At 35.0% G+C, this 10,868-nt stretch overlaps 1 protein-coding gene across 1 annotated transcript in view; it reads left to right on the forward strand.

Moving 5' to 3' along the window:
• LOC107703151 (uncharacterized) overlaps nucleotides 1-7,072 on the forward strand; it is a 19,047-nt gene extending 11,975 nt beyond the window's left edge. The window contains exons 6-7 of the mRNA XM_016505684.1: nucleotides 6,916-6,936; nucleotides 7,062-7,072. The gene's annotated coding sequence lies outside the window, so the exon portion shown is untranslated. The remainder of the gene's footprint in view (nucleotides 1-6,915; nucleotides 6,937-7,061) is intronic.
• The last annotated feature ends 3,796 nt before the right edge of the window (nucleotides 7,073-10,868 follow it).

The following is a 10,868-nucleotide window of genomic DNA, read 5'->3' on the forward strand; positions in this document are numbered from 1 at the left end:
GAGTGGCTTAACAAGAGGAATACAACAACTGTAGCTAAGTTCCTTGACACGTCTGTGTGTGGTGGCTTTTGATGCCTTGACCCCAGCCTCAGTTCATTCCTTGTGAAGTTCACTCAAATTTTTGAATCGATTTTGCTTGACAATCCTCATAAGGCTGCGGTTCTCTCGGTTGGTTTTGCATCTTTTTCTTCCACACTTTTTCCTTCCGCTCAACTTTCTGTTAACATGCTTGGATACAGCACTCTGTGAACAGCCAGCTTCTTTGGCAATGAATGTTTGTGGCTTACCCTCCTTGTGAAGGGTGTCAATGATTGTCTTCTGGACAACTGTCAGATCAGCAGTCTTCCCCATGATTGTGTAGCCTAGTGAACCAAACTGAGAGACCATTTTGAAGGCTCAGGAAACCTTTGCAGGTGTTTTGAGTTGATTAGCTGATTGGCATGTCACCATATTCTAATTTGTTGAGATAGTGAATTGGTGGGTTTTTGTTAAATGTGAGCCAAAATCATCACAATTAAAAGAACCAAAGACTTAAACTACTTCAGTCTGTGTGCATTGAATTTATTTAATACACGAGTTTCACAATTTGAGTTGAATTACTGAAATAAATGAACTTTTCCACGACATTCTAATTTATTGAGATGCACCTGTATATATGGATAATAACCTAAGTTGCTTCAGTCCAGTAAGTGTTTGTCTTGACATATTGCTAACAATATAAAAGTTACGTTTCTTTGATAAAAATCAGAAGTGGGGGACATTTTTAGAATCATACTAAAAGGCCTTGCTAAGAATAAACCATCAATCACAAACGACAAAGTTTCAGCAAAGTTTTGATCATTCTGATCATTTAGAGACCTTAGAAATGAATGTAGAACAGAATGTAGAAATTAATGTAGAACAGAATGTATTATTTTATGAAAAAAAGCAACAGCATATCCTGTGTGACTGCTGCCTTTAATAACTTAATCATAGTCATAATGAAAGTATTTCAATACTGGAGTGTTTTTTTCAATGCAATACAGTCATTAGTCACTACTTGTCAATCCACGAATGGAAAATCAGTCATAGCAGGCATCATTACAGTGGATGGGTGAGTGTGCTGAAATATCACATTTGGTTGTTAATAAACTTCATTCTCCTATTATTGTAAAATGCCATCTATAAAATGTCAAACTTTGTTATAAATTACTGGGGAAAGATGGGGTGTGCACAGGGCTGTCCTTAAGGGGGTGTAACTGGTGCGGTCGCACGAGGCCCCACGCTTGAAGGAGCCCTGCGGCGAACGGGCCCCCCAATTCTCATCATTCTGAGGTTAAATACAGATTTAAAATCACAACAAGAAATAGTTTAATAGCTGTGATACTGTTTTTGAAATCAAATCTTTGCATAGTTATGACTGGAAACACTGGAATCTAACAATGCTGTGGGGAAAAAAAAACAGTTAATCTAAAAAAATAAAGCATATACATAAACCAAATTGGAAATAAAACAGTTATCGAATAAGTATGTGTCCTATTCTGTCCTAAACTCCTGAAACATTGGTGTCTCATATTTTAGAGCAGTCAATGCAATTTATAAAATAATTAAATGAAATCGGTATGTGGGTGTGTGAAAATATTCAGATTTAACCCCCTTTGTAATCGTTAACATTTTCATTTGTAACTGTAATTTAATTACAATTTTTTTTTCTCAGCAACTAACCGATTAAATTACGTAATTCCGTTACATGTAACTAGGTACTCCCCAACACTAACAAAATGTTGAAAGCCTTGTTTAGAAAGACACATATTTATCCACACATATTTAGAGACTGTAAGATGCACTGTACAAGTACTGTTAAGGTACCAATCACCTTAGAAGGCCGAATACCCAGCTAATATCCAGTGACTAGGAGAGGAGTAAAGAGCTCGAGTCATGACTTAGATTCACTCAATGTATTGCTTAATCAAATGGAGAATATACTCTATATATAGCTACTCACACTTGTAGGTCAGTATAGATTCCGTATTAAATAAAACACATAAAACTGCATAGACCTGTGCAAAACAACAAACAAACAATTTAACAAAAACAGGCTTAGGATTCAAATGATACAGAGATGTGGAGCTCTGACAATGAGTTATGCCGAGTTCACACTGCATGATTTTAGCCCAATTTTTCACTCGCCGACAGGTTTTGCGAAATCGCAGACAAATGCCCGAAATCGGAGGCAAATCGGTGCTCGTTCACGCGAGTGACAATCAGGCAGTGTGAATTATCAAAGACGCGATCTGAGGGAATCACCAACATGTCGCCGACGCCCGTGAAATATTTGGCATGCTAAATATCTGGAGCTGTTGGCGATTCACAATCACGCTGTGTGCAATGATTTCTGACTGAAAACTACATCGGCGATGACCTACAGCCAATGAGAGACCAAGATACAGGGCAGAGGGAAGTTAGGGGAGGAAACCAGAATATCAGTATTTTAATAGATATATGAACAATTATATCATACAGAAACAAGCACATTTGCTTGACCAGCCACAACATCAGCATAACAGTTACTGCAAAATTATTTACCTCCAACTCTCTTTGCAGAACACCCAATCCCTGTTCCCTGCATCTCCCTCCTGCATAATCTGTTTTTCTTTTTCTCCTTGTAGCTGGAAATCAGCTCACAGACAATTTGGCTATACAGTATATCAGAGTGATTGGCTTCTCAAAAGAGGAAAAATGAAGGATTAGATTTTGTCCATCAGGAACTGATTGGATCATTGTCGTTTGCTAATTGATGCAATCTCATGTGAAATGTTGTTAAGAGGGGTCCAGCTAACAGAGAGCATTCACAGAACTTTGGCAACATTCTGGCAAGTTTTTTTTATGATGGAATGTTCAATCCAGTGATGTTAATAGAATATTTGTTTAGAGTTATCTTTGAACATTTCTGCGTCCAATGACAGCCTTATTTCTTATTATGCATTCTGATGCATTGTAAATTGAAGGCTTATTAATACTGTGAGTGAGTAAAAACATTTTGACCTTTAGTGTTTTTAATTTACTTTTTAAAGCTTTACACATATATACTGACACACCCACAGATATACAGTACTTCCTGTCTGATAAGGTTTACATTGCCTGACATGGTGAACTGAGTAATTATAAAGTTGTGACTTGTAAAAGCGACACTCCCTTTCTAGTGTGGTATGGCATGAAAAGGATTTTAAGCACATGAGTCAACACTGTAAGGTGTGATGCAATCGCATCCTGCTGTAGCAGACTAGACACTCTCTGGGTTGCTTTTGCAAACACTTTGATATCTGCTACTATATGCCATGAAGTGTTATGGTTGCATTAAAGATGCATTTTAAGATATTTAAAATAATTAATACAGTGCAGTTTACTGTGAATATTGTATGGGGGACTGGAGAGTGTATTTGAATGAGCAAACACAGGAAATTAGAAATGAATGACAGGAAATAAACACAGCTCCCCTGACGTTACTGAAAATGTTGTGAAAGTAAAGGGGAAAAAATCTGTAAATAAGTCTGGATTATAATTGGATTTCTCCTCTGTAGTACCAATAGTGACATTAATAAATAGATTTCTAAATTACTTCAGTAGATAAAAAATAAAATTGGCTCAATAAGTTAGTATAAGGTATTCTGTAATTTACTCACGCTATTGTCCTACAGGTTACGGCTTTATGTGAGTAATTGACAGAATTTTCATTTTGCTTGATCTATTCCTTTAAACTAAGCTAAGTCAACAGCATTTGTGGTGTAATGTTGACTAAACTTGAAATTCGTAGCAGTTTTTCAAAACTACATGAAACCAACATGAATACAAAGTGTACAACTTTCAATTTGAAATACATTTTTTAAAGCATTTTTCCCTTTCTCTCTAGTTGTCATTGACCCAAATGTAAACTTATTATTAAGAAAGGCATGTAACCAGATCAAAAGGTTTTAAGATTAGTTTAAAAATCTTTGTGAATGAATGTAGAAACTTCACTTACAGTAACTAAATGCTCTGGATTTTAAACATTGTTTCGCTTTTTCAGGAAATGCACACCTACGGTGCCGATTGTTTGATTTAATCAAAGTACTTCCCTTTATTGCACTTGAACAAAACCGAAACTTGTATGAGTGAAACCGTGACTCTGCATGTCACTGTACTGTGTGTAGGTGTCAGAGTGGGTAAGGATATGTGACACTACAAGGCCTGTACTCTGTTTGTGCCGCAAATACAGTCTGTGGGGATTCCCCATACTTTAATACTAGCAACATCAGGGATATTTGATATAGTGAGAATAATTATGAAAATAGTTTTGTCATGGATATTACTTCAATATTCTTCTGATTATATAATATGTTCTTTAAGTGCACAATTCAAATGTGATTTGTGTTCAAATATTAAATGGGCAGTATATGGGCACTTTATGACACTTATCATTGAATTAGATTACAAAAGATAGCAACAGCTTGTCTCTAATTTTTAGTGGCTGTATACGTATGAAGTCATCACATTAACTATGAACATTTTCCTCTAATGTTTGACCAACATTTAAAGTGTCCAAATAGATTTTGTTTTAGTTTTGAACACTTTTTTTTATTTCTAAATAAATAAATAAATGACAAGCTTGTGCTGTTTCTTTAAAATAAATGCACTTGTTGATACCAGGCCACTTGCTGTCAGACTCTGTTCCATGTTTTGTCTGTGTCTTGCTCCCCAGGTGTTCCTTTCCCATGTTTAATTTGTCCCAGGTGTTCCCCATGATGGTTCATTGATCCCAGGTGTGTCTCGTCATCCCCTCCTCCTGTGTGTATTTAAAGTGTTCCCAGTCCCTAGTTCTCTGTCCGCTGTGAACGTCTTCCTGTGTTCGTCTCCCTTGGTTCATGAAAATAAAGTCCTGTCAACATATTCTCCAGTGTCTCCTCGTCCCTCGTTTGTGTGCAACGTGACACTTGCTAATATTCTATACAAAATAAAAATCAAACTGTGATGACATTTTCATTTATCTGCTACAAATGAAAGTTTGTACATACATTTAATTTGTTCATGAAATGTAATTTTATACCAATGGTCAACTCCTTCCCCCAGCTCCCCACTACAGCGTTTAAATTTAAATATAAATATTTAAACCCAAAAAAGTTTAAAACATTATGCATATTAGTGCCGGATAACCTAGTAGTATGCCTTTACTGTCTACTGTAAATGATTTTTATTATTATTAAACCAAAACTGGTTTTATTATTTATATAAATAGACAATTAAACATTGTGTACACTGTAATTATTTTTCAAAGTTGTAAATAAAACAATGATTTTTTAAGTATGATTTACAATAAAATACTATTTAAGTTTTTCTACTTTAAAATTTGATGTTTAATTCAATGTAACTTGCCATTTCTTTGTAATTGTGAAATTTACTAGCAATTTCTGAGTGAAAATATTTTATAAACCATTTTTTTTGTCAGTTTAACCCCATGATCATATGATTATACTCAGTGAAACTTGATTTCTCACTGTATTGTATAAGAGTATCAGTGACTTTTCCCAGGAAAGGAAGTTTGAAATTGGAAGGATCGCAAAATGTTTGTAAACTATTTCAGTAGTGTAAACTATGCTATTTCTATAAAGCTTGGAATTCATGTGTAGGTGTGAGAACACAATTAGCCCAGTCCTGTTAAAGGACACCACATTTTTTCCAGTTCTTTTTTGGCAATCCCCACATTCTCTACATTTTCTTATTTGCTTATTTCTCATTTGCTTATATCTAAACAAACAAACAATTTTTAGATGATAATCTTTTCCTTGATAATGACAGAAATACATGACAGATACTACAATTCCTTCCTTATGAAACTCTTTTGGGAATGAACATGATGCCATAGAAGATATTTTTATTGTTACTGTTATTAAATAATTTTGGACGCCACTTTGAATAGACAAAAACATTGGAAACATTATTATAACAACATATCTTTTATATATTTCACAGAAGAAAGAAAGTTATATAGGTTTAGAATGACATGAGGGTAAGTAAAGGATGACAGAATTTTTATTTTTACGTGAACTATCTAAGAGACGACTAGTAAAACAAAACAAATCCCAGCATGCACTGCAACAAAGACCAGCATTCTGAGGTAAGGCCTGGGCCTTTTTATTTGGTTGTCTCTTGGGAATCATGTAAAACCTTGAGGGAAGAGTGAAATACTATCAAGAAAGTCTTGTTGCTAATTTTGCTAATTACTTCACAAACAAAACCATATCCATCAGCAGTCAGTTCTCAGTTCCACTCACCCAGGAACTCACAGTAAACACTCACACAGCTGATCATCTTCTCTCCTCTTACAGAAGATGAAGTCTCTAAACTTATTCTCTCCAGCCACCCTACCACCTGCCCTCTAGACCCAATCCCCTCACATCACCTACAAGCTATTCCCCCTGCATTTCTGCCTTCACTCACATACATCATAAACACATCTCTTCTCTCAGGCATTTTTTCCACCACATTCAAGCAGGCTCGGGTAACCCCACTGCTTAAAAAAACCTACACTAGACACCTCACTTGTTGAAAGCTACTACAGGCCTGTGTCTCTCCTCCCTTTAATAGCAAAATCACATGAACACGTTGTTTTCAACCAAGTGTCTTCCTTCCTCTCACAGAACAATCAGCTGGACAATAACCAATCTGGATTTAAAGGTGGCCATTCAACTGAAACTGCCTTGCTGTCAGTCACTGAAGCACTACAGAGTGCAAGAGCTGAGTCCAAATCTGCAGTTCTCATTCTGCTGAATCTATCTGCTGTGTGTGACATGGTTAATAATCAAATCCTTCTGTACACCCTCTTTTATCACCAGAACTTTACGCCACTGGTTCGAGTCTTACCTCACAGGTAGGTTTTTCAAGGTGACTTGGGGAGGAGAGGTATCCAAATCACACCAACTGGTCATTGGGGTTCCTCAGGGATCAGTTCTTGGACCCCTCCTCTTCTCTACAGTGCTGCTTGAAAGTTTGTGAACCCTTTAGAATTGTCTATATTTCTACATAAATATAACCCAAATAATCATCAGATTTTCATGCAAGTCCTGATAGTTGACAAAGAGAACCCAATCAAACAAATGAGATGAAAATATATATACTTTGTTCAAATGAAAATGTAAAATGAAAAGGAAAATGATCCAATATTACATATCTGTGAGTGGCAAAAGTATGTGAATCTCTAGGATTAGCTGTTAATTTGAAGGTGAAATCTGTTCAGAGGTGTTTTTAATCAGTGAGATGACTATCAGGTGTCAGTGTGTGCCCTGTTAGTCTACATCCCCTCCAGAAGCCTGCGGTCGGTAAACGAGTGGCGGCTTGTGGTCCCATCACAGAGAGGCACAAAATCACTCTCAAGGACGTTTTCTTTCACCGTCCTGTTAGTGAAATGACCAAACTAACTCCATCTGAACAGCCAAATCCCTCACAATCTTCAAGAAACAACTGAAAACTCATCTCTTCCGTGAGCATCTAACTGCATCCTCCTAAAAAAACAAAAATAATTCTATGCCTTCACTTTTTCTGTTTGATTATTATCCTTTATCCCTTCCTTTGAACGAAGAATGAAACTTTGTATAATGAGCACTTCTCGTGTTTATTGCCATATTTTGATAAATCGCTTGTTGTATTCCTCAACTGTAAGTCACTTTGGATAAAAAACATCTGCCAAATGAATAAATGTAAACGTAAATGTAAATGTAAATGTAAATGCAAATATATAAACTGGCCTGACATGAATAACACAGCATTTTTAGTCCCATTTGCTTATATGTGTGAAGGAGGATTGTTTTGACAAAGTTGTTATCAGTATGCAAAACTTTCAAAAATGCAAAGCATGTCAATAGGGGAAAATCTGGACATTTTAGGCATTTTTTTTTTGATTAGGCCAGGACATGTTGCATACTCTTTTGAGTAGGTACTTATTTTCAATAAGTAATTACTTCATGACTGCTAAAGAAGTATGTATAGTATGAATGTAATCATGACATACTATATTCGTCATGTCGTCACTGTCTAGCATCAGTTGCATCGCTTCACTGCCATTCACAAATCCTCTCCCGTGGCCTCATGGAACAGTAAAGTGTACATTGTATGCACACTGAAGAATCTCAACAGAAGCAGTAAGTCATCCAAGTACTTTTTGCCTGCTTTTTTATTAGTACTGTGAATTTGGACATACTTCTTTTGTCACATACTTATTTTCACAGACTGTATATAGTAGGGAAGTATGCAATTTTGGATGCAGCCAGTGTTTCCCAACCCTGTTCCTGGAGGCACACCAACAGGACACCTTTTCAAACTCTTCATTAATTAAAAACAGCTGATTCCATTCATCATCAGATTAATAGAAAATCAAAGACCTAAAAAGAATCAGATATGGGAGAAATCCTGTGTTCAGTTGGTGTGCCAGCAGGAACAGGGTTAGGAAACACTGCCCTATCATAACCTCACATTTATTACAGTACCTTTAAATGACAGCATGTGATTTGGTAATGTACATTTTGACAACAAAACATACATTTCATGTAAATGTAATATAAAATTCACATGAAATTGAATTTCCATCAATATTTAGCTTGAATGTCAAAATATGTGATCAGTTTTTATTTATTTATTTATTTATTTATTTTAACTTCCAGCCAAACTGTTTAGAAAAGTATTGTAATTAAGTTGACGCTACTTGACCGTATTGAGCAACACAAGTCAGAAACAAGTCAGTGCCATTAATTTCATAACCTTCAAAATCTGAAACACTAAACAGTTTAACACTAAACAGGATTTTAATTTGCTGCTCATGAAGGGGAAGTTTCAACACTAATTATTATACCTTGTGACCATCTCTATGCCAAATATTTGTATATGACTTAGTTGCAAAGAACTAAGCGTCTTATTAAATGACTGTTAGGTTTACAAAGTCAGTCTTATATGGTTATGAAGTTTATAATTGATTTATACCTTTTTAAAAATATAAATGAGATAATTTTATACAGATAATGAATGCAACACATCGTAATACTAGATATTACTATCTATTATTGTTACAGTATTACAAATATGCTGCTTTTTGGATGTGAAAACATCTTTAACACTCTTATATGTGATGTCCTGCAGTGGACAGATCATAAAAACACATTTTAACCATTCAGGATGTAATGATCTTTGACCTTTACCCTTTATTCAATATGACTGATCACACAAACTCAAAACAATTACTAATATGTTTTATTGAAGTAGACAAATGGGTAACTATATATAATATATAATATAATATATAGAATTTTGACAAGAAATTAAAATTATTATATTACTGTTTTTGAAGGAAATTTGAATATGAGTAAGAAGCATTTTTATTCGGGTGTAATCAGTGTCTGTGCTTTTTTCGTATGTGTTTTGATGTGATAACTTTGTAAGCAACATATTTCTACTCATGCAGTCACACACAAAAACAGAAAATGATTACAAAGCTGTTCACAGAACAGCTTTTAAATTTGAAAGTATTCACCTGTCATCCACTTTTGGAGATGAATTGCGTGAGTCTGTCAAAGTTGCCTTAGGAAATTGCAGTCAGTAATGATGTAGACATTGACGACTCAATCAGGGTGGAGTCCTATGTTTTCTTCCTTGTTCGATAAGTCATTTAACTAATATAACAAACAAAAATGTCTTTACAGTTGTAATATTTTTTTGCCTTTTTTGTGATTAAAAAAAAAACGATTAAATTATTAAAATGACAGTAACAGGCTGAACAATAATTTATTTTATTTTTTTTGTGTAGGCATAAACTATTAAATAATAGTTTAATTTGGATTGTTTCATGCTCTTTGCAGCTAATAATCAATGGGGATTGTTTTGACAAAGTTGTTATGAGTATGCGAAACTTTTCAAAAATGCAAAGCATGTCAATAGGGGAAAATCCTGACATTTTAGGCAATTTTCATTAGGCCAGGACATGTCAGGGACCCAATCACAGTGGCTTCATCCAAAATCGCGTACTCCCTTGGTACTTATTTTGAATAAGTTACTTCATGACTGCTAAAGAAGTATGTTCTATATGTAATCTGGACGTACTATATATCATGTTGTCACTGTCATCAGTTGCATCGCTTCACTGCCATTTACAAATCCTCTCCTATGGCTTCATGGGACAGTAAAGTGTCCATTGTATGCACACTGAATCAATGTCTGTGCTTATGTTTTGATGTGATACCTTTTAAGCATCATATTTCTACTCATGCAGTCACACACACACAAAAAAGAAAATAATCACAAAGCTGTTGACAGAACATCTTTCAAACGTGAAAGTATTCACCTGCCATCCACTTTTGGAGATGAATTGCGTGCGTGGAGAAGGAATTGGCAGTCAGTAAGGACGTAGACATTCATGACTAAATCAGGGTGGAGTCCTATGTTTTCTTTCTTGTTCGATAAGTTATTTACCTCTGAAATAAATTACAATACAGAAGTAAAGTAAGTCGCACCTTTGTTTATATAACAAACAAAAATGTCTTTACAATTGTAATCTTTTTTGCCTTTTTTGTGATTTTTTTCAAAATAAAAATTTGATTAAATTATTAAAATGACAGTAACGGGCGGTCACTGTCATTTTTGTGTAGGCATAAACTATTAAATAATAGTTGAATTTTGATGGCTTCATGCTCTTTGCAGCTAATAAAAAAAAAATATATATATATATTGAGTTGTTATTGTTATAGCCACAGCTATATTGTGCATTATATTCTGCCATATTCTGCCATATTCTGCATTATGTTTTGCAACATCTAGACAGACCAGGGACTTATGTGAGGATCCTGTTTGTGGACTTCAGCTCAGCCTTTAAC

This window comes from Sinocyclocheilus anshuiensis, unplaced genomic scaffold (genome assembly GCF_001515605.1).
Source record: "Sinocyclocheilus anshuiensis isolate Anshui unplaced genomic scaffold, SAMN03320099.WGS_v1.1 scaffold794, whole genome shotgun sequence".
In the NCBI taxonomy this organism is placed as follows: Eukaryota; Metazoa; Chordata; class Actinopteri; order Cypriniformes; family Cyprinidae; genus Sinocyclocheilus; species Sinocyclocheilus anshuiensis.